General features: G+C 43.8%; 1 pseudogene; it reads left to right on the forward strand.

Moving 5' to 3' along the window:
* The first annotated feature begins 10472 nt into the window (after positions 1 to 10472).
* Positions 10473 to 10599, forward strand: LOC148090565 (U11 spliceosomal RNA; annotated as a pseudogene).
* The last annotated feature ends 14738 nt before the right edge of the window (positions 10600 to 25337 follow it).

Raw genomic sequence — 25337 nt, forward strand, 5'->3', positions numbered from 1 at the left:
GAGAAATGTAGTGCATGAGTCAGTTGATATGAAATGCCCAGAAAAGGTAAATGTAGAGAGACAGAAATTAGATGAGAGGCTGTGTGGGCCTGGACGTGGTAATGGGGATTGACTGCTAACAGGAACATGGCATCTCTTCCGGGTGATAAAAATGTTCTAAACTTGCATTGTGGTGATGGTGGCACAACTCTCTAAATTTACTAAAAGTCGCTGCATTGGACACTAACTGTACATTACACCTCAATGAAGCTATTTGCAAAATGTAATGCAAATGTCCCAGTCAATCATGGAGGGCAAGTTGTGCCATTGGCCCTGCTGCTTCTGTGCTCTGGGTCCTGCCTGCATGACCCATCATCGCCTGCCTCCTGCACGTGTCCTGGATGCTCCCACCAGAGGGAGGCACTGTGCAATAAGGCCAGGAGGAGTGCTGGTGACTGCGTGTGTCTGGGCGTGTCTCACTGAGTCTCCGTGTGTTCGTGCACAGGCGCCCTTCGGGGGTACATAATGGTCGAGTGGCAATTCCACGGCGAGGGCAGCTCCCACAATCCATCCTGCGCCTGGAATTCCACTTAGGTGTTTTCTCTTCTTCACGAGTCCCACAGACCCAGCTTCTCTTTCCCTGGCAACCAACCTCTGCCCTTAGCTTCAAGCTCTGATCACAGGAAGACACACAGAGTGGGGAGGGGTGCCGGCCCCTTCATAGAGCCCCCTGCCCCAGCTCAGCGACCCAGCGGGGATGCGCAGCATAGCGGTAACCAAGGCGACAGATTCTAGCTGCTTTTCCACCAGCCTGGCCCTTCTCCCTCCACTCTGCCTGCCTGGTGTCAGGCAAGCAACGGGGCGTTATGGCATAAACTCCTCAGTCCTTGAAATTGTTCTAAATATGAGTGTGATGTAAAGTAAGTATTCCATAAGCTGCTCTCGAAACACAGGACACATCACACAATTTTTTAAATTTCTCAGTAATAACAAACATGGCCGTAAAGTCCAAGATTCTGAGAGCAGTACAGGTGAGGCAGAGCGTGTGCTCAGGCTTCCTCACTGCAGCTGTGCCTCCAGCTGCCCCGGGAGCGTCCTTCAAAGAACAGATGCTGGCGCCCGGCCCCAGAGGCTGAATTAGTAGGTCTGGAAGGTGGCCCCAGCAGCAGCATTATTGGGCACTTCTCCTGTGAACCCTAGGTTGCCCCTGTCAAAACAGAACCATCCTTGCCAGAGGAAACCTAGCACTGAAACAGTGAGACTCCTTTACAAAGAAAGCAGGTTCTCATCGTTACCTGCTGGGCTGGGCTGATCCCTTAGGATGAGGAAAGGAAAGCACATGTCAAAGTGAATGTGTGTTCAAAAACCCCCTTTGTACTTGCTGTTCTCCATGTTCCTGAAGCCAAAATCGTAAAGGTAAAACCTCACATTTGCTAATGAAACGTACTACTTTTTATTTCTTGTCGAGATCCCTTGTGTTTACTTACTTGAAAAGTTTGTAAAACATAGAGAGGACTCATGAGAAAGGTCACAGTAGTTCTGTGAGAATTACAGATGGCTGACATTTCCACCGGTTCATGTAGAAGGATCAGCTGTCAGGTCTTTCCACTGCATTTGTGGAGTTACATTTTTCACTTTTTATTATAATTTATGTTTTCCAGTTAACTCATGCTCTCAGGGAAAGACCAAATAGGTCAGGATGTTTATGATGAAAAATAAAACTGAGCAAACCCTTGTTCCCTGCATAGCCCTGGACACTCGCCTCAGCAAACATTCTCCTCCAGCCATGATGGGCTGACATTGCCGTGTCCTGATTCCTTGAGTGTAGACAATGCCTGTCAAGTGCTTGTAGAAGATGAGCATTTCATAATTTATGTTTTCCAGTTAACTCATGCTCTCAGGGAAAGACCAAATAGGTCAGGATGTTTTTGATGAAAACGAAAACTGAACATGTCGTGTAATGAGTGTTTCGGGAAAATTACAGGGTACAGGTTCTCCGACTTCCTGTGAGGGACCCAGCCAACCCAGGACATAGGCCCCTAGACGCCTTCAGTGACTGCCAAGAAGGAGCCCTCACAGGGGATTTTAGGAACAACTGTGGCAACAAGAGGATCATGGTTTAGCCTTTTCCAGAACAGGACCAGGGGTGTCATGGGGCAATGGAGATAACACCTAGTGGAATTCCTAGGATTTTGGTTTAAGGGCACCGGTGGATGGCAGTGCCCACCCATGGACAAGGAACATAGCTTTCACGTCACCTGTAGATTTGCAGGGCTTGTGGGACAACTGGGGGGAGATGCCCATAGACCTCAGCCTGTAGGGGCTCTGGGGCCCAGCTGAGATGGCTTAGGTAGACTTGGTGATGCAACAAGCCATCAGCATACTAGGGGATACAGATGAAGAGAAGTCAGATAGGTAAGAGCTCTGGGAACCTCTGGATCATGTGTAGAATGAGAAGAGCACAGGGCAAAGGTTGGAAACTAGAGATGGGTGTCGGGAGTGAGACTATTTAAACAGGGATCAAAGAGAAAGTACCAACAGAGACCTAGTCTGAGAGAGAGGAGGAGAGCCAAGAGAGGCTGCTGTCACAGAAACTGAGAAAGGAGAGCGTTCTGAAGAATGGAATGTTGACTGCCCAAGGCAGCATTGGGTACTTTAGTTTGGCAACATGGAGCTCTTTGGAAAAGTTAGCAAAGGAATGTTCCATAGATGGGGACACTTAGGAGGATCCAGAGGTGACCAAGTAAGGATGCTACTGGAGTATACACTATCAAGAAGCTTGACTTGAAAGGAACCAAGACACAAGTATGAGAAGCAGAGGCTGTGTGCTTTCAGGGTATGGTATGTCCCCCATAACAAGAGAGAGGACACCACAGGTTGTAGGCACCAGAAATCTCTAAGGATCCTGAGGATGTTAAATAGGTGACAGAGTGTTGGAGAGTTCGCGTGAACCTCAGAGTAGATGCTTTAAGGTGAGGAGGTAGGAGCAGGGGTTTCAAGCAGCACTAGGTCTGCAGGAAGACCCCATCCTCACTCCTACGCCATTCTTACCTCTGTGACGCACTGAGCTATGGGTGGGGAGATTCAACATCTTCCAAGTAAAAAGCCTCAATAGGTGGTGAGAGGGAGAGCAAGACTGAGTTAGGCTGTGTGCTTTCAGGGTATGGGATGTCCCCCAGAAAATGGAAGGATTGGGAGGTTTGGGCCAAGGTAGCATAAGAGGGAAGGTGAGTTATACTGAGATGAGGGCAGGGGATGCTAGGACATGGGTTTGGGGTGATGGCAGGAGCTGGAGACATGGGCATTTGAATGGCCCAGAGATTCACACAAAATGTCTTCTGCAAAGACATTTCTTGTTTCAGGAACACAGAGGAACAGGAAGCTATGAGAACATAGAAGGAGTTTACCTTCTCTGTGTCCTGGACTTGGATGGACTTAAAGCATTTGTAAATCTAAGCCCTGGTGATGAGATTGGCCTTGATCACTCCTATCTGGTGGTGATGAGGCTGTGCTCTGGGGTCCCTCAGATGAGGAACAGAGGGCCGGGCCATGGAGCAGTAGAAAAGAACTCCCCTGTGATTCTGGCCCCTGCAGAGGTGGGGTATCCATCTAGCTTTCAGATGACAGCAAAGGGGATGCAGCGCCAAGGTCCATGCGGGTTGTTGGAAGTGGAAGAGAGTCACAGATCTCAGGCCACCGTGACATAACTGGGGGCATGTGCTCCCTGGTGAAGGAGCAGGGCCCAATCCACTGAGATTTCTGCCATTGCTACCTGGCCACAGTCAGGCACTATAAGAACTCAAGGTCTTTGTGGGGGAATCCTGTCCGTCTAAAACTCCTTAACCCCTGTTTGGGGGGTAAGGTAGAGAAGGACCAGATTTGAGACAGCAAAAGATGACAAAAGCAGATGAGGAGAGGCCATGACCATGAAAATGGAGAACGAGGACTTTCCCACTAGTTGACTGCGTTAGGTCACCAGGTTGAAACCCAAGATTACTGTGGCTTCTCTGGGACTAGACCCGGCTGTCCCCTTGAGAGACTCTACAGCCTCAGCACACTTTTTCTCCTTAAGATGAAGGGGGTAGAAGGTATGATTTTCTGAGGTGCAGGAACCAAATGGGGCAATGGGATGAAAGGTCTTCTAAGTCACGGAGCCCCATGTACAGTGAGCCTGTCACCCCTGACCCCGTTTCTCACATGTAATTGTTGGGTCTGCAGTATTCAATGGGCTCTCCTCTGTGGCAAACACACTGAAGGGGCCAGGGGCACCCGAGGTGCCCAAAAGCAGAGACCTGAGACCTGCCCATCACCAGGAGGGTTTGATTGCTGCTCTCCCTGGACAAAAGGCAGTGCCCCTGCTCAGGGCCCAGTCGTGTAGGAGACGAGGGCAGCCTCCCCCTTGAAGAGGAGGTTCCCTGAGGACACAGCAGGCTGAGCAAGAGATCTTGGGACATACTCTGGGTCTGTCAGCAACTACTGCGATTCTCACCCCAGCCTCTCAGCTCTAGGGAGGACTCTGGCACGATTTACCTTCCAAAGAAATAAGAAGGAAAACACCGCCTTCTCCTAATAAAAATAATGACTTTCTGCACCTTCCCGCAGCCTTCCATTCCTGGCCCCGGAGACCTTTTCCTGAAGCCCAACTCCAGGACTCAGGCCTTGGAGTGAAGGCCCCTGTCATTAACGGACAGGAGCCTGGCATGGCCTGTGTAGACAAGGACGGCCTTGCTGAGACCCTGCTCGCCTCAGTGACAACCCTCATCAGCTCCTCCACTCGGTGAGTCTGGCTGGGCCTCTCCTCTTGCTGTGATGTTTTAGGGGTCCGTTGATGGCATGCTAGATAAACGTTGTCCTGGGTTAAAGGCAGGAGGACGCAAGGACCCCAAGGTCCCCTCTCGCAGGGACAGATTGGATGTGGGTACAAGAGGAGCGTGTGGGGACAGTGTGCTGACATCCCAATTTCACGGGTGCCCCTCAGATGCAGGGGCCCTTTGGTCTGTTTATTCTGCCCCACTGTGCTGATCATAAGCAGGGCCCGCCCTCTGAGCTGGAATAGGGGGAGCAAAGGAGCCTTCCAGTCTGGTAAGTGATTTGATATGCAAACATGTGAATGGTCCATGTGTAGATGTGCTCAGTGAGCTTCAGTGAAAATGCTCACTCAGATTTCTACCCCACATCCCCAATTCTTTGTGAGGGTTGGGGAAGGGGCATGTGTCGCTTGTGAGTCTGTACCTTGCTGCAGGAAGGGGAGCTAGGACACACCATATGTCTCACTGTACCCTAGGCCATCTCTGCGGAAAGAATACCTCTTTTTATTATTATTTATTTTATCTTTGTGGGGTTTTTTTTACTAATGATTCCAATTATGTTGTATTTTTTTAAATATGTTTTTATTGATTTCTGAGAGAGGAATGGAGAGGGAGAGAGATAGAAACATCAGTGATGAGAGTCATCTATCGTCTGCCTCCTACACGCCTCCTTTGGGGATCTAGCCTGTAACCCGGGCTTGTCCCCAGCCTGGGAATGGAACCGTGACCTCCAGTTTCATGGGTCTACACTCAACCACAGAGTCACACCAGCCGGGCAAGGGACCTCTTTTTAAATTTATTTTTCCATTACAGTTTACATTCAGTATTATTTTGTATTAGTTTCAGGTGTACAGCATAGTGGTTAGACAATCATATGCTTTACAAAGTGATTCCCCCATATTTCCAGTACACTCCTGGCACCATACATACATATTACAATATTATTGACTATATTCCCTATGCTGTACTTTACATCCCCATGACTATTTTGTGAGTGTCAATCTGTACTTCTCAATCCCTTCACCTTTTTACCCAGTCCCCCACCCCTTCTCCTCTGGCAACTATCAGTCTGTTCTCTGTATCTATGAGTCTGTTTCTGTTTTGCTTTTTAATTTCTGTTCTTTAGATTCCACATATAAGTGAAATCAAATGGTATTTCTCTTTCCCTTTCTGACTTATTTCACTTAGCATAACACCCTCTAGGTCCATCCATGCTGTTGCAAATGGTAAGAATTCATTCTTGTTTATGCCCGAGTAATATTCCGTTGTATGCATGTACCACCGCTTGTTTACACACTCGTCTATTAATGGGCACGTGGGTTGCTTCCATATCGAGGCTACTGTAAATGAGGCTGCAATGAACAGGGGTGCATATATTCTTTTGAATCAGTGTTTTGGGTAACTTCAGATATATACACAGAAATGGCAATGCTGGGTCATAAAGCAGTTCCATTTTTAATTTTTTGAGCAACCTCTATTCTGTTTTAAATAGTGAGTGCAGCAGTCTGCGTTCCCAGCAGCAGTGCCCGAGGGTTCCCTTTTCTTCTCATTCTCACCAACACTTGTTGTAAATTTATTGATGAAGCCATTCTGCCAGGTGATCTCCCATTGTGGTTATAGTGTGCATCTCTGATGATTAGCGACGTTGAGCATTTTCTCATATGTCTCTTGGCCATCTGTATGTCCTCTCTGGAGAAGTGTCTATTCTGGTCTACTGCCCATTTTTTAATGGGTTTGTTTGAGGGGTTTTTGGTGTTGAGTTGTATGAGGTCTTTGTAAATTTTGGATATTGACCCTTTATCAGATGTATTATTGGCAAATATCTTCATCCATTCAGTAGGTTGCCTTTCCGTTTTGTTGATGGTTTCCTTTGCTGTGAAAAACCTTTTAGTTTGTTGAAAGTCCCATGTGTTTATTTTTTGTTTGTTTCTCTTGCCTGAAGAGATATATCAGAAAAAATATTCCTAAGAGTAATGTCAGGGATTTTATTGCCCGTTTCTTTGAAAACTCAGTTATACACTTTTGAAAGTCGCTTATATATTTTTAGTTACCTGACTGAAAAATAATGGAGACATACCACAAACTATTGAAAGTTACTGTAAATCTTAACTTGAAGGTGCCATATCCTGTGATCCAGAGATAGCAGCACAGCCCCTTTGGGAGAGTAGGGGCTGTAGTGCATGTCTGTTGCACTCTTTCCCTTAGCACCTGGAGGAGTTTGTAGCACTTACCAGGTACTCAATAAATATTGTGAAATGTTTTCAAAATTTATTTTTTGGTCATTTTTCGGTATGTATATCTAAAATTCATCTTTTCCACCCTGCCGGGCGTGGCTCAGCGGTTGAGTGTCGACCTAGGATCCAGGCGATCAGGGTTCGATTCCCGGTCAGGGCACATGCCCGGGTTGCGGGCTCAATCAATGACTCTCTCATCGTTGATGTTTCTCTCTCTCTCTCTCCCTCTCCTTTCCTCTCTCTGAAATCAATAAAGATATATTAAAATTCATCTTTTCCTAGTACTAGATTCCTGGATTATAGTATACAAAAAATTTTTCTACATGTTGTTTATTGTTTTTTCATTTGGCTCTTTGCAGGTTAGCATTTCTCTATGTCATGAGCATTTCTTAAAATCAGATTTTCTGACCTCGGACTGGTCACTTGACTACCTGGAGGCCATTTAACTTGTTGGTAACAGAATCAAGACAGATCCCAAGTCTTAAGGCTCTTTCCTTCATTCCATAAAAACTTCAATGGGACTTAAGTGAACAAGATGTAGCACAGAATGACCTTGGTAGAGAAAGTGCATCTTTTATTGTTGCTCCCTGGTTTCATTAGCTGTCAGTACATTGGGAGCCTTTCCAAAAGGAACCTGCCCTGAAGCATATTCACTTCATGGAACTTTGATTCTGCAACACATCCTTAAGTGATTTGATCCAGTGTTTAAAAACTGCATTCTCCCTAGCCTACTACCTTGGAGGGTTGATTTGGGTTATGTAGTAACGGGAAGGGTGGATAAAAGAACATGGACTAAGGGGCCCTGTGACCGACATGCTATAGGAATTGGGAACAGGGATATCTGACAATGAGTAGTGTGTATGAAGCAAGCCTGGTCTGACTGCAATGGTCTTTCTCTCCCCAAGTCCACATAATACTTCTAATGCTGCTTTGGAAGGCCTCTCACATAACTGGAAAAAGTCCAATATTTCTTATCAAAGTTTCCTTTTAAAGTATAGCATACACAAATAATTTGAACTCATTTATACTGAAAACTTCTTTACCATAGAGGTGTCCTTTGATTGGACATGCAGTTCTTCCCTAATACTTTCTTCCTGGAGTTCTCCTGCAGGGCCTTGGGTCAGAGCTTCACAGAACTCCCTCCCAGTTTCAGCTCTGCCAACCTTCCTGTTTTTGATCTTTAATTTTCTTTGCTTTCCGGGCCTGCTGTTTCCTTAGTTCTAAGAAGAAAGGTCAAGCTAAGTTGTTAGTTGAACAGGAGGGCACATCTAGGAAAGGGTGTGGTGAGAGAGCCCCTACTGCCACTACAAAAACTCCTCTTTTTTCTTGTGTGGATTGAAATTCATTCCCGGAAACGTTTATTTTACTTTCACAAAGAATATAATATCTCTTGGTCTACATGATTTCAAAGATTTCCTCTGTGCTCAGTCCCACAGACATAACAGGAGAAATGGAGAGGAATGAAATTATAAACATGAATAGATTGGGCCATCCTCAAGAGTACCAGACACTAAATGAGCTCTAAGCCTACATCCCCAATGCTGTCAAATTACTATACCTGTCCTTGTGGTAATGAAAACATTATCTGAAAGCCAAACTCACATCTTTTTTAAAGCTAAAGTAGTTTGGCTCCGTTATTCAAATGACTACACTGTATCCTGAGTTATATAAGTGCATGGATTTCAACATCACTAAAAAATGTAACTCTACATTCCAAGATGGCAGTGGATTAAATGGAAACTACACTGACACTCTCCCAGGACCAAACTGGAATTGTAACTAAATTATAGAAAAACCATTTTGAATAATCAACTGAAGACTAGCAGGATAGGACCCTCATAACCAAAGACGAAAAGTGAAGACTGCATAGAGTCTGGAAGGAAGTGCGGAGGCATGAGAGGACAGGCATTACTCCCACAGGCAACAACTGAAGGTCCTGAAAGATATCTCAGCTGTGGAGGTTTCCACTGACAACTCTGAGGACTAAACCCCAAGCTGGACTCCCCAGCCAAGAGCACCAGTACTGAGAAAGATGTCCATATAACATTTGGTTGTGAAAAACAGCAGGGGTTTCTGTCTGCCAAGAGAGATGACTGGAAATGCAAGCACCCTCTTAAAGGGCCAATGCACAAAGTTTCCTGTGCAGCCACTCACCTTGGGCTCTAGCAGAAAGAGGACAGAGTGGACTAAAGCTGTGTGAGGAGAATCCAGGGCTGGGGGCTAAGACGATAGCGCTCAGATTCCTATCCTGAGTCATTCCCCAATACTGCAGGAGACCTCTTTCTCAGGAGACCTTTATCATCCAGGCAGCTTTTGCCTAGGAGGTAAGCAACAATTGCCCCACCTTGTGGAATTTATGCCTTGCAGTGGTCTACAGCCTGAGGCTCAGTAAAAGATTAACAATTAGCCTGCAGACAAAAGCAAATACCTGTATGCTTTGAGTCTTTGACTGATTTGCTTCTGGACCGAGGGCTTGGAAAAGCAGACCTGGGTGCACTTCTTGGTCTTTTCCAAAAGCACCCAGCTCCAGCAGAGGGATCCACAAGTTGTGGAGTGTGGAAAGCTTCATATGGATTTTCAAGGCCAGTCACAGTGTCTGACATTGACCTGCAACAGAGACCCTCCAAAAAACTGTAAGTGCTGGACTGGAGTATGTCACTATGTGGTAGAAATAAAGATGGCATTAGAAAGCATAAAAAGCAGATTAGGGGAAATGAGGATCATATCAGTGAATTGAAAGACAGTAGAAAAAAATCACTCAACCAGAGATCCAAAAAGAAAAAACAATTTAAAAACAGGATAGTTTAAGGGGGCTGCAGGATAGCATGACTTGTAACAATATTCGTATCAGAGGACTGCTAAAAGATGTTGAAAGTAAGTAAGGGTTAGAAAACTTATTGGAAGAAATAATGACAAAAAATTTCCCTAACCTGGTGAAGGAAAAAATGACACAATTCAAGATACACAGAGAGTCCCAAGCAAGAAGAAACCAAAGAGGCCCATGCCCAGACACATCATAATTAAAATGCCAAAAATTCAAGACAAATAGAGAATATTAAAGGCAGAAAGAGAAAAGCAATCTGTTACCTACAAAGGAGCTCCCACTACAGGCCAGAAGGGAATGGCATGAAGTATTCAAGGTAATGAAAAACAAGGATCTGAAACCCAAGACTTCTCTATCCAGCAAGGCTACATTCAAAATAGATGGTGAAATAAAGAGCTTTCCAGAGAAAAAAAAGGCTAAAGGAATTTACCACTTCCAAACCAGCTTTGCAGGAAATGTTAAAGGGACTGCTATAATAAGTTGAAATAAAGAGAAAGAGAAATATATGCATAAAGAAATACAATGGCAAAAGATAAGTACCTATCAATAATAACCTTAACTATAAATGGATTAAATGCTCCAATCAAAACATAGGGTAGCTGAATGGATAAGAAAACATGGCCCCCCAAAAAGGGCTTGTGTAGTGATTGACAGACATAACATAGCTCAATCGCTGTATGTGGGGAATGGACATGAAGAGATTTCAAAAGCATAGTTTTGTGGTACTTCAGCAACTACTGATGTTGGTCCTGGAGCCTGCAAAAAGGACTTTAAAGGAGAGATCGACAGCAATACGCTCATAGTAGGGGACTTTAACACCCCACTGACTTTACTGGATAGATATTCCTGACAAAAGATCAAGAAGAAAGCAGTGAGTCTAAATGACACACTAGATCAGATGGATTTAATTGGCATTTACAGAACATTTCACCTGAAAGCTACATAATATATATTCTTCTAAAGTGACATGGGTCATTCTCAAAGATGAACCACATGTAAGGACACATAACAAGTCTCTACAAATTCAAGAAGACTGAAATCACATCGAGCATCTCCTCAGACATTTACACCATGGAATACTATGCAGCTGTGAAAAAGAAGGACCCCTTACCCTTTGAAACAGCATGGTGGAATCTGGAGAGTATTATGCTAAGCGAAATAAGCCAGTCAGAGGAAGACAAGTGTCACATGATCTTACTCATATGTGGAATATAATGAAGAAAATAAACCTATGAACAAAATAGATCCAGAGACATAGAAGCATTGAACAGACTGACTAGTCTCAGAGGGAAGGCAGGGAGTTGGGTGGGGGTAGAATAACCTAAGAACTTATATGCATAACCCATGGACATAGACAAAAGTCTGGTGAAGGCTTGAAGTAGGGGGTGCAAGGTGGAGGGGATTAATCTGGGGGGAAAGAGGACATTTGAAATATTTTCAACAATAAAGATAAATTAAGACAAATTTATTTTAAAACATTTTTAAAAAATAATAATTAAAATGGACCCAGCTGGAGTGGCTCAGTTGTTGAGTGTTGACCCATGAACCAGATCACAATTCAATGCCCGGTCAGGGCACATGCCCGGGTTCAAGTGTAATCACAAGTAAAGGGTGTGTAGGAGGTAGCCGATCAGTGACTCTCTCACATCACTGATGTTTCTATCTCTCTTTTTGAAATCAATAAAAACTTTAAAAAAGAATTAAAATAGTACCTATCAATAATAACCTTAAATGTAAATGGATTAAATGCTCCAATAAAAAAACCTAGGGTAGCTGAATGGAATAGAAAACGTGACCCAAGTATATGCTGTCTACAAGAAACCTACCTCAAAATGAAAACAATAAAGGTGACTATATAATATTAAGGGGAACGATCGCAGAAGAGGATATAACCCTGGTAAACATATATGCACCCAATATAGGAGCACCTAGATGTATTTTACTGCTGGAGGACTTTAAGGGAGAGTTAGACAGCAATACAATCATAGTCATGGACATTAACATTCCACAGACTTTACTGAGTAGGTCTTCCAGACAAAAGTTCAAGAAGGAAACAGTGACTCTAACTGACACACTAGATCAGATGGATTTAATTGACATTTACAGAACATTTCACCCCAAAACTGCAGAATATGCATTACTCTCAAGTGCACATGAGACATTCTCAAAGATAGACCACATTAGGACACAAAACAAGTGTCTACAAGTTCGAGAAGATTGAAATCATATCAAGCATCTTCTCAGATGACAATGGCATAAAGTTAGAAATTAACTACAGTAAAAACACTCAAAAACATTCAAACACATGGAGGACCATATGATCTCACTCATATATGGAATCTCTTGAACAAAATGAACTGATGAACAAAATAGATCCAGAGACATAGAAGCATGGAACAGACTGACTAATCGCTGAGGGAAGGCGGGGGTGGAGGAGTGGGTGGGCAGAGATTAATCAAAGAACTTATATGCATATATGCATCACCCATGGACACAGAAAATAGTGTGGAAAAGGCCTGGGCAGGGCGCAGATGTGGGGCAGAGGGGTCAATGGAGAGAAAAAGGGGACATCTGTAATACTTGCAACAATAAATTTTTACAAATGGAACTCTATAGAAATTTGAGTCACACTTTTTTTAATATTTGTCAACTAATGGCAGTTTTGGATTATTATTTTCCCACGGACACCCTTTTTTGTAATCTTAGGATGTATGGGAATTCTTTATCCCCCACTAAAATTATCATTCCACACCTTGTGCTCTTAGGTGTTACAAAAATATGGGGCTAAAATGTATTGAGAATATACTATGTGTCGGGCACTCCACTAAGTCCTTTGTATTTAGTGTGGTGCCAGTGGTGACAGAAACCTGACATGTAAAGTTAGTATGATTATACCCATTTAACGGATGAGAAAGAATATTGCTACTTAGATCACTGTGAAGGGTGTCTCTATAACACGAACCCTATGATGACCGAGAGAGGTTTCCCTGGAATCTCATTATCAGGAACACTGGTGCTTTCCTTGAAATGTTTTCTACCCACCCAGTAGTGACTGTAGGTCATGCAAGTGATCCTGTAGAACTCTTTGCTTTGGATGCTAGAAAATTAGGGTGAAATTTATGGTAGAACTTGGTGAGAAATTTTAGTACAAGCAATTCAAACTGAGGTTAATGGCTTCATTGAGCTAATGTTTATCTCTGTAAGACCAGGTAACTCTGAGCTAAAGCCAAATGTAGGTTGTACAGGGAAAGGGGATGAGAGGTCCATTTAGAGGGAAAGGCAAAGACAGGTCCATGACTCTGGTGTTCCTCAGGTTTCCATTTCTTTTCCTTGTCACAAATGAGTCATTGCAATGGCTGGCAATGGATTCAACTTCTTTTTAAAAAATTTATGTTGGCCAGCCGGGAGTGGCTCAGCGGTTCAGCGTCGACCTAGGATCCAGGCGATCAGGGTTCGATTCCCGGTCAGGGCACATGCCCGGGTTGCGGGTTGCAGCCGATCAATGGTTCTCTCATCATTGATGTTTCTATCTCCCTCTCTCCCTCTCCCTTCCTCTCTCTGAAATCAATAAAGATATATTTTTTAAAATAATAATAATAATAAATAAAAGATTTATGTTTATTGTTTAAAGTATTAAAAATGTCCTCTTCCCCCACCACCAATAATCCCCTCCATCCTGTACCCCCCCTCCAGACCTTCACCACACTATAATCTGTGTCCATGGGTTATGCATATAAGCTCTTGGGTTGTTCTCTTCCCACCCACCCCTGCCTTCCCTCTGAAATTCGTCAGACTCTTCCATGCTTCTCTGTCTCTGGATCTATTTTGTTCATCGGCTTATTTACTTCATTATATTCCAAATATGAGTAAGATCATGTGACACTTGTCTTCCTCTGACTGGTTCATTTTGATCAGCATAACACTCTCCAAGTCCCTCCCTACTGTCTCAAAGGGTAAGGGATCCTTCTTTTTTACAGCTGCATAGTATTCCATGATGTAAATGTCTGAAAAGATGTTTGATATGATTTCAGTCTTCTTAAATTTGTACAGATTTTTAGTGTCCTAACATGTAGACAATCTTTGAGTATGACCCATGTGCACTTGAGGACAATGTATATTCTGCAGCTTTGGGGTGAAATGTTCTGTAAATGTCAATTAAATCCATCTGGTCTAGTGTGTCATTTAGAGTCACTGTTTCCTTCTTGATATTTTGTCTGGAAGACCTACCCAGTAAAGTCAGTGGGGTGCTGAAAGTCCCCTACTATGACTGTATTGCTGTTGATCTCTCCTTTAAAGTCCTCTAGAAGTTTGTTGTTGTTTTCAGCCCGTGTGAGTCTTCTGTTCTGAGGTGGGACTCCTGTACACAGCATATAACTGGATCATGTTTACTTGTCCATTCACCTACCCTATGTTTTGATTGGAGCATTTAATCCAATTATATTTAAGGTTATTATTGATAGGTACTTATCTATTCCCATTGTATTTCTTTATGCATGTGTTTCTCTTCCTCTTTATTTCAACTTTTTATTACAGCAGTCCCTTTAACATTTCCTGCAATGCTGGTTTGATGGTGATAAACTCCTTTTGTCTTTTTTTTCTCTGGAAAGCTCTTTATTTCACAATTTATTTTGAATGTAGCCTTGCTGGATACAGTAGTCTTGGGTTTCAGATCCTTGCTTTTCATTATCTTGAATAATCAATTCATGCCATTCCCTTCTGGCCTGTAGAGTTTCTGATGAGAAATCAGCTGACAGCCTTATGGGAGCTCCTATGTAGGTAACAGATTGCTTTTCTCTTTCTGCCTTTAATATTCTCTCTTTGTCTTGAATTTTTGGCATTTGAAGTATGGGGGAATGACTCAGCAGAGGATTCCAGATGGCTGCCCTCTGAGCTCTATCTCTAGTGCCCACAACCCTGAATTCTCCTCACACAGCTGTAGTCCACTCTGCCTTTCCTCTGCTGGAGCCCAAGGTGAGTGGCTGCGCAGGAAATTCTGTGTGTTGGCCCTTTAAGAGGGTGCCTGCATTTCCAGCTGTCTCTGCCTGGCAGACAGAAACCCTGCTGCTTTTCACAACCAGTTGTTATGTGGGCACCTCAGTTCTGGTGCTTTTCACTGGGAAGCCCAGCCTGGGGTTTAAGCCCCAGAGTCCTCAGTGGGAACCCCCACAGCTGAGATCTCCCTCCAGACCTTCAGCTGCTGCCTATGGGAGCCCAGCCATCCCTCTCACGCCTCTGCACTTCCCACCAGTTTCCATTTGGTCTCCACTTTTCCTCCTTGCTTATGAGGGTGCTCTCCAGCTCATCTTCAGTTGCAGTTGATTATTCAGGATGGTTTTCCTAAATTTTAGTTGTAATTCCAGTAGAGTGTCAGTGTAGCTTCCACTCAGTTTGCCACCGTCTTGGAATCTGATTCAGGTTCTTCGTGCCTCTTCGGTCCTTGTAGTCTCATTCCAGCAACTGCCCCAAGAGTTCATACTTATTTATTTATTCATTTATTATTTATTTTTAAATATGTGTTTATTGATTGTAAAGAGAAAGGAAGGGAAAGGAATAGATAGAAACATCAATGAGAGACACTTCCACTGGTGCCTCCTGGACTCCCACCACTTGGGATGGACCCCAAAATCCGGGTTTGTGCCCAGACGGAATCAAAGTGAACACCTGTTGGTTCAGGGGTTGATGCTCAACCACGGGGCACACCGGCTGGAGAGAGCTCTCTTTATATGCTATGTTGATTTTTAAGTGTTGAGGGTTAAAGGAATTAACAAAAGACATACACCAGGGGAGGGAAGTGAAAAACATTTTAAGGCAACAAGGCTTAAAAGAAGGAGAGCTGGGTCCTGGTATAAGCATTTTACATTGTGTCCTCTTACACAAGATGAAGGCCTTTCATTCTCACCTGATTCTTTTCAGAAGGTAGCCCACGGATGTACAAGGTTCAGGAATTCAGTCTAGAAGGCCTGTGTATTTTTTTAAAATATATATTTATTGATTTTAGAGACAGGAAGGGAGAGGGAGGGAGAGAGATAGAAACATCAGTGATGAGAGAGTCACTGATCGGCTGCCTCCTTCACGCCCCCGACTGGGGATCAAGCCCGCAACCCCGGCATGTGCCCTGACCACCAATCAAACCCCGATCGCCTGGATCCTAGTTCGACGCTCCACCGCTGAGCCACACTCAGCTGGGCAAGAAGGCCTTTGTATAGAGTTGGAGGAGCTGTCTGTTCTTCAGTCTTCTGTCTTTGTCCGTAGCTTGGATGAGCTGTTTGAACAGGGCACTGCTGCAGGGCTTCATTACATGTGATCGGGTGCCCCAGAGAAGTATTCCTATCGGAGTGAAGAGAAGGAAGGCAAGTTAGACATTGCCTTAGTGAATTTATTAAACTTATGTCTACCATCATTTGGGTTTTGTTCTCTTTTTTTCATTTTATTTTATAATTCTCAAATTTTTTTCGTATTTTCTCAAGTATTCAATTTAAAATTAATTAAATCTCCTTACATGAATAGTCATTAATCATATTACATAAGGAGAATTTCAAGTAAATACATTGATATTAAATGTATAAAAGGATTTTGGATCTTACAAATAATAAAAAAAAAACTTTAAACTATACGACATATATTTTACCTCAAAATTTAGCAAATTGCCAGATTTAATTCTCAATACTTGCAAGATACAACAATGCACGCCCTGACTTATGTTCCTGGGTAAAGGAATGTGGCAATATGTGGCAACGTGTAGAATTCTGTGCAAAGCAGATTGTCTAAAATCTGGGCATAGGTTTACTCAAAAAGTTTGTAATATCATTATTTTTTGTACTTCAAAAACCATGTAGGAGTAGTGAAATATACATTTGATTCAGTATAAATAAAGTAGAATTTCAAGAAAATATCTGAAGGACCTAACGTCAACCATAAAATCTTCACAATTCAATACTGGATACAGAAATATCCCAAGGATATAAAGCTGAAGATGATATGCAAAGCATGTTGAAAGTGGTTGGGATATGGGTGATTACTCTTCTTTTCTTTTGACTTTTCTCTGTCTTCACAAATGACTACGATAGGAAGAATATCTTTTACACCCTGAGGGAAAAATACTGGCATGAACATATGACAAATGTCGGTGGGCTTTGTAAATTCCCAGGGCCAGTGGACAGGACCAAGGGCGTAGTTGGCCTTCACCCATAAGGGCAATAAAGTGAGGATGCTGGAACACACACAAAACAAGTGGATTTCCTATCTGAAAATACAGTGTTAAGCAAATTAAAGCGAAAAATATAGCTCCTATCCTTAGGAAGGTAACAGGTTGGTATTTAAAGTTGAGATAGGAGTCATATGCTATTTCTTATTTCTAAGTTATCAAATATCACATTTTCCGTTTTTTGGTTCTTTTCTGAGACTGGAAAGGAGAGGGAGAGATAGTGACATCAATGACAAGAGAGAATCATTCATCAGCTGCCTCCTGTGTGCCCCTCCTGAGGATGGAGCCCACAACCTGTGCATGGGCCCTGACCAGGAATCAAAGCATGACCTCCAGGTTCATGGGTGGACGCTCAAACACTGAGCCACACAGCCAGGTGCATTTTCACTTTGACTACATAGACTACTAAGAAGAGAAGTGAATAGAAACTCTTCAGGTCCTTTCCAGTGGTTTTGAGGACACCTAACTCATGCGAAAAACCCGAGATCAGTAAAAGATATGAAGCCTCAATGCAACAGGCATCTCATTCTGTGTGCAATACACCTGTATGGATGGGCAGACCTGGAAAGAAATTTCTCACAAACTATTAATGGTCATTGGTGGGTGATAAAACTGTGGTTTACATTACTTTATGTTACCGGTCCTCCAAATATTCTGCATTGAGGTTTGACTAGGGTAACTGAAAAATAAACAGATAAAAGCCAATGAGCAGACCATTCAGGGAATCACAAATACGTGATGCTCTGGAACTAATGCTCCAGGTTTTCAATAGGGACCAGGAAGAATGGAGCAGTTCAGCCCAGGAAGGAGCAGGCCAGCTCCTGTGCTGAAAGAGTTGAGCAATTCTCTCAGCAATGGTTTCAAGCTGTTTTTTTCAAACATAAAAGGAGGGGGAAGGAAAATTTTTATGTTTCCACACTGCCACCTGGTGGCCAGAGAAACTGAGACCCATCATTCTTCAAGGAAAAGTCTTGTTTTTTGCTGGATTTTACAGAAAACAAAACACTAGAGATGATATGTCAGGAGACAATACCTGATGACAGTGATGGTCAGACACCTCAGGGATGAACCGCACAGACTACTGCAAAACAACACTAACACCTCTTCTTTAGTCCCCCCCCTGGAAAAAATATCAACAATAAGGGAAGTCCCAGGACACAGAACCTACCAGGGGACAAAGGGCTGCTTGGCCTTTGCGGGGTTCTAAACCTGCCTTTGGAGAAAAAGTAAGGGCAATGCTAGTCTCTGAGCAACTCTCAGCTAGAACTTTCGTTTGTGTCCCTGTTGAAAACTGTCAGCTGATGGAAAGGAACTGTGATGTCCAGATGCTGTGCCTCAACTGCCCAATCTGCCTCACATATGGGGCTATACCAATTCCCTGGTCACCCTTCACCCACCCTAGCCTGTGAACATGCTGCTCCCTTGGCACAATCACTTACTTCCTCTCAACCCTCACTCTTGGGGGACCTCCTGGTATTATCAGGCCCAGAAGCCTGACTCCATCAACCCTGGAGCCTCTCCAACTTCAGGGTTGTTCTTCTGAAAACCTGAGGATCACCTTGTGCAGAGTCATGCCTTGAATCCCCTGCCCATCCATAATGTCCACCTCGAGCATTGCCCTCTGTCAACACCTCAACACTGTGCAAGGCTCAGCCAGCTGCTTCCTAATCTCTCTGCTTAAACAATCTTCAAAGTTTTCGGGGCCTCAAGTGTGGACCCCCACAGCCTTCCTCACCTTCCCCCAAGTTGCTGCTTGCCCAGCCTCCCTGGGGTTATAAACTCCCCATCTTACACAACCTCTTACTCCAATCTCCCCCCATTTATGCCCTCCTACTGTGCCCGAATTAGGGACACAACCCTGCCTGTATGTGAGCACCTGAGTAAAAAAATTGTAACCTTGCTGAATTGTTTTAAATTCATGAACAGGATAGCATTGTCTTTCACTTTCAGCCTCATCCGAACTACATCACTACCTCACCCTCTAGCAACCGTCCTCCAATCTAATGGAGAAGACAGGAGCAATGAGAAGACAGGGGTGAATTTACAGAGCTTCCAAAACACAATCTGCCGTTATTGCCCAGGCATTTTCGGCTGCTCCTGGGCTTACCTGCTCCTGACTGCAGCCAGCCCTCCCCTGTGCTCAGGATCCCCTGTCTTCCACCCGCTCACGAGCTTCACTCCTGCACTTAGCATCACTCCTCTCCCCTGAACCTTCACTGAGGAGCAATGGAGAGGTAACAGAAAGGGGAAACCTACTGCAGTCTACACTTCCTAGAGGCTTGATTCCCAAAGAATCAAGAAATGGGTATTAGAAGTAGAGGGCTGTTTGCTTTTCAGTATATATTTTACTTTGCCCAAAGAAGGCGGAACACCCCAGATGCGGGCAGAAGAAATCCTTAAGGATTCTGAGCATGTTGAATAGGTAACAGAGTGTTGGAGAGTTGGCATGAGCCTCAAAGGAGATGCTTTACAGTGAGGACGGATGTGCAGGGGTTCTAAGCATAAATGGGTCTGCAAGAAAACCCCATCCTCAGTGCTGTCCCACTCTTTCTCCAGATCTAAGACAAAACCTTCAATAGATGCTGGCAGGGAGGCTGGCAGCGACCTCACTGCAATCACTGCGCATGCCCAGAAACGCTCCAATCAGGGTGCAGCACCTTGGGTCTGCGAGCTCCTGGTTCCTCTGAAGGGACTGTGGAAGCCGCCGGGTGGGGCTCCGTGAGCGGGTTGTTTTCGGTTCCCTGGTACTTGTCATCATCCCCCTTCCCTTCAGCAGCCAGCGGGTCTCTGACCAGCGAGAAACGGCAGGTAGGAACAGTGATTTCTCATAAAGTTTGCGGCCTTCGGTTTCTGTGGCCTGCAGAGGGCAGTGTTGCCTCACGTGCGGCACAGGCCTCCTCCTCCCCGCCCTTCCTACTGGAAAAAAATGAGCCGAGGCTCAATTCTCATTGGTCGCTCCTTCCCGAGCTTCAGCCGCCATCTTGGCTGAATTACTCCCTCAGCGGGTTGGGCACTGGAAGCTTCTAGTCCTTACACGGAGCGCTTTGCTTTTCATCTGCCGTTCTCTTCGGAGCTGCATCTTGCTTGCTTCGAAACTTGTTTCTGCATCTTTGAACGGGGTATTCATTGCCTTCCCCAACTGATTTTGGGATTTACGACCGTTATGAATACAGACTGCAGTTATCAGTGACCCACACCTCACTGTAGAAAACTTGGGGGCAGATAAAATATAATGAACTAATTAAAACCGCAGTCCCATTACCCAATATTGAGCATTAAGAGTATTTTGTCATCAATTTCTTAGAGATTTTTCTTTTTTTTAGTCCTCACCAGAGGATGTTTTTTCCATTGCTTTTCAGAGCCAGTGGAAGGGGAGGAGAGAGGAAGAGGGGGAAAGATGAGAGCGAGAGGCTACAATAGGTTCCATCCTGCCTGTGCCCCCACCAGGGCTTGGGATCTAGCGACCAAAAGACATTTTGCAAACTGTTGAAAGTTTCTGTAAATCCTAAATTGAAGATGCCAGGTCCTGTGATCCAAAGGTAGCAGCACAGCCCCTTTGGGAGAGCAGCCTGTAGTGCGTGTCCGCTGCACTCTTTTCCCTCAGCATGTGGAGCAGTACCAACCATTTAGGGATGCTCAGGAAATACTGCAAAATGTTTCCAAATGTTACTTTTTTCCTTATATATCTATTCCATCTTTTCTTACTCCTTGATTATCATGTACATTTTTCTACTTGTTCGTTTCTTTTGAATTTGGCCCTTGGCAAGTAAGCATTTGTCTACGTCATTAGCCTTTTTAAAAATTCCATTTCCTGACCACAGACAGGTAAACTGATGAGACAGTTGCTCGTAAAAAGGTGAGAGTTCTGTTCGAGTGTCAGAACCCTGAGAAAAAGGGGTCTCCCCTCAAACAGCCACCCTCACATGGCCACCACATCTCAGTGCAGGCAGAGGATTTTACAAGGAGGGACAGGGAAAGAAGAACAAACAATTCAAGGGGAGGGGGTTGAAATGTTCTCTTCCTGGGGGCCAGTCCATCCCCATAAGGATGTTGAAACAGGTCAGGTGACGGTCTGGTGTGCGTCACCCTGGTCTCATCATCCTGGTTCTATGGCTGAAGGTCAGCAAACCTCCGGGAACTGGGATGATGAAGGTCAGAGTCTGTATCTTCTAAAGGTAGTTCCTAGGATTCTTGCACAAACATGCTGTTTATCTACAAGCTACATTTACACGGAGAATGTCAAAAGAATGGTGGGGTGGGTTACAGTTTCCTAAGGTTACATTCCCAAGTGACAAGAATCGGAAAAATTTCCTTTATGCCCTGAGGGAAAAATGATGGAGTGACTAAATAACAGATCTTCTCAGTGCATTTTGTAAAGTCTGGGCCCCACTGGACAGGATCAAGGAGGCAGTTGGCTCTTCCCATGGGGCCAAATCAGGTTGCTGGAAGACACACAAAACAAGTAGATTTCATACACCTTTCTGTGCCAAACTCAAGTGACCTTTAGTGTGGAAATGGTAGAACAATTCTGGTAAGTGGGAGTTACCGCTGTAATGGAAGCCCTGCCATCATCTGTTTCTTTGAGGTAAAATCATCTCTTGGCTACCCCGCCCCAACCCCTCCAATGCTTGGCCCCTGCCATCTGTTCTGAAGAATTTTGCTCCCACAACTGGCACCTCTGCCTTTATGTGTGGAGTTTAAAGTAATGTTCATGCCTGGGCGACCTACTGAATCCGAATCCGTGCAGTAGGACATTTTTGGTAAGAGAAAGCTCAAGCCCCAAATGAGCCAGATTATAGAAGAGGGTCTATGGGTGATAACACCGCTAGTCCATAAGCACAGAAAAAAATGTGCATTAGGGCCTGGAAAGGCAAAATCCCATGTGATGTGTTGGCGACTGTGAATTTTCATTTGTTTTGGGTCTTTGAGGCCCTTTAGTGGGGAGTTTCGTCAGGGGAATGGAATCAGAAAGAACAGGGATGAAAATGACACGAGAGGTAGATGAGCAAGGGCCTTACCTGCTTTGGGCCACAGAGTGAAACCACGCAGGAAAGCAGGTCGCTCTCGATGTGACTGCATATACTTTTCATTTTCTGGAGGATATCTCAGAAGAAGGTATCAATGTGCTTTCCTCATGTATATCTCCTTCAGTGAATGTCCCTCCAAGGCACTCGTGAGTTCTCCACCACAAAACAGACATGGGTGATTGAACAGGTAACTGTTGTAAGTGAATTTAAAGAGTGTCTTTTATCACACTCGGTCTTGTGGCTGGGAATTGTGTACAGACTACACACATCACAGGGAATACTGGAGACAGCAGCCACGGCGAGAACATGAGCTCTGCAAGGGCCCAGCTACGAGCTGCTGGGTGCTTTCTGCTGGCCTCCACCCCGTGAAGCAGATGCTGTTATCGCCCTGGTTTTACACCTGTGGAAACTGAGGCACCCAGGAGGAGTCGCTTGTCCAGGGTCTCAGGGCTCCTTACAGAGGGCCCCAAAGTTCAGTCAGACACTGCCGATTGCACACTGCTTTGCAGGATGCTTTCCTGCCCCCAACAGGAGTATGAAATAAAAGACTCTCTTGGGAAGAGGGTCAAACAGCCAGCCAACTTTTCAAAGCGCGTCAGAACATACTTATTGCTCACCACAAAGCGCTAAATGGAAAAGGGGGAGAAGCCAGGTGGGAAGTCGTTCATACAGTGTGATCCCAGGATTATGAAACAATAAGTATCTCCAAAGAGAAGAACCTGAAAGAAATCAGATGCTTGCTCAACTATTTAAAATATATATACTGAGAACACACTGCTACACACAGTTTTCCCCTCAGTGTTATTGAGAAATAATTGACACACATGACTGTGTGACTGTCAGGCGTGGAGCGTGATGGTTTGATTTTCATATACTGTGAAATGATTACCACGGTAGGTTCAGCGAACACCTATCTTCTCATGCAGATACAATAGAAAGAAGTAAATATGGACAAAAAGAAAACAATTTCCTCCTTGTGATGAGAGCTCCTAGACCTGACTCCCTCAACCCCTTCCCCAGGCATCCTACAGCAGTGTTAGCTAGTCGTCCTGTCGCAGTTATATCCCTCGTCCTTATTTAGCTTATACTTGAAGCTTCTGCCTTTGCATCACCTTCCTCCAATTTCCCTTCAGCCCACCCTCTGCCCCTGGCAACCACAAGTCTCATCTCTTTTCCCTGGACTTTTCTTTTTTTAAAGATTCCACTTAAAAGTGAATCATACAGGATTAATCTTTCTCTAACTTATTTCACTTAACATAATGCCTTCAAGGTCCCACTCATGTGCTTGCAAACAGTAGGATTTATTCTTTTCAATGGCTGAATAATATGCCAGTGTCTCTCTGTGTGTATCCATATAGATACATGCTACAGCTTCTTGTCCACTTATCCATCAGTGGACAATTAGGTTGCTTCCTTATCTTGGCTATTGTAAAAAATGTTGCTATGTCCTGAGGATGCAGGTCTCTTTTCAAGCTTCTATTTTCTTTTTGTTTCTTTTGTTTTGTTGCTTTTTGGGATATATTCCCAGAATCCGAATTGTTGGGTTATATGATATTTCTATTTTTAATTTTTTGAGGATCCTACATGCTTTTTACATAGTTTCTGCATCAACTTACATTCCCACCAAGAGTGCACAAGGGTTCCCTTTATTGCACATCCTCACTAGCATGTTTTTATTTTTTGTCTTTAAAAAAAAATAACACATAGTTGACATGCAATATTTTATCAGTTTCAGGTGTACAACATAGTTATTCGATTTTTGTGTACCTTATGAAGTGATGACCACAAAACGTCTAGGAGTGATGTTTATTGGACTTATCTTGTCTTTTTTATGTTGACCATATTAACAGGCATTAGGTGGCATCGCATAGTGGTTTTCAAAACAATATTTTTATTCATTTTTAGAGAGAGAGGGAGGGAGAGGGATAGAAAGAAAAACATTGATGTGAGAGCAGAACACCGTTCAGTTGCCTCCTGCACGCCCCTACCTGGGATAGAGCCTCCAACCCTGGCATGTGCCCTGACCAGGAATTGAACCAGCAGCCTCTTGGTGCACGGGATGATGCCCAACCAACTGAACCACGCAGGCCAGGGCTTGAGGTGGTTTTGATTTGCATTTCCCTAATGGCTAGTGGTCTTGAGCATCTTTGCATGTACCTGGTGAGAAATGTCTATTCAGGTCTTTAGCTGATTTCTAAAAGGGTTATTTGGATTTTTGCTATTGAGTTGTACAAGCTTTTTATATAGTTTGCACGTTAACCCCTTGTCACGTACATGGTTTGCAAATACTTTTTTACCATTTCTTTTCACTTAGTTGATGGTTTCTTTTGCAGTGGGCACTCTTTTCTTGATATTTTGAAAATACAATGGTGAGCAAAAAATGTAGCCCAGGTCCTTGGGAAGATTACAGGTCAGGGGTTATTTCTGATTTCTCTGTAAGACTTTAAATATAATTTTTAACTCTTTTAGGCTACTTTTATGAATAGAAATGAATAAAAACATGTCCAACTCTTTACAAATGATTTTTCAAAAAAACCAATGTGAAAAATCAATGTTTAATAAAAGATGTGTAAGAGACTATGCCATAGGAATGTCATGGTGTTTACAAAGCACCTAAAGAACTTAAGGATGAAAAACTGTAAGAAAATGCATTACTAAATAGTATTAATGGGCAGTTGTGGGTGATGAGACTGGTTTAGACTGTAATATTTAATCAGTCCTCCAAATTTTCTATAGTGAGGTTTGAGTGACTAACTTTTCTGAAGAACTTACTGATGAAGGGTCAAAATAACTTGGGGAAAAGCCTTGAGGGCCATTCAGAGAATAAAATAAAAAAAAAAAATTGCACATCCAGAGCACAAAGTTTTCTTTCTGGATATCACCTAAGAGAACAATGCGGCCTCCAGATCACTCAGGCCAGAGCAATCGCGGAAGATCCACAGCACATATTGCAGAAAAATTGTCTTATAATTTTTTTTAAGCACAAAGGGCGGGGGAGATGTAAGCAAGACCGAAAAAAAGAGCAACACTGCCACCTGCTGGCAAAAGAAACATAGACAGCTCATTCTTCCAGGAAAATTCCCATTTATTGCTGGATTTCCAAGAAAACAGGATAAACAATATCTCAGCTCACCATACTTTATGACAGTTATAGTAAGAAAAAGCAGGGATGAGCGCAAGGAACCGGTGGGAAACTACACCACCGCCGCCATATTCCGCAGTCCCGCCCTGGGAACCAGAGCTGCTTTCTTTCAAGTCGCT

The sequence above is a fragment of the Miniopterus natalensis genome, chromosome X, assembly GCF_054644295.1.
Source record: "Miniopterus natalensis isolate mMinNat1 chromosome X, mMinNat1.hap1, whole genome shotgun sequence".
Classification (NCBI taxonomy): domain Eukaryota; kingdom Metazoa; phylum Chordata; class Mammalia; order Chiroptera; family Miniopteridae; genus Miniopterus; species Miniopterus natalensis.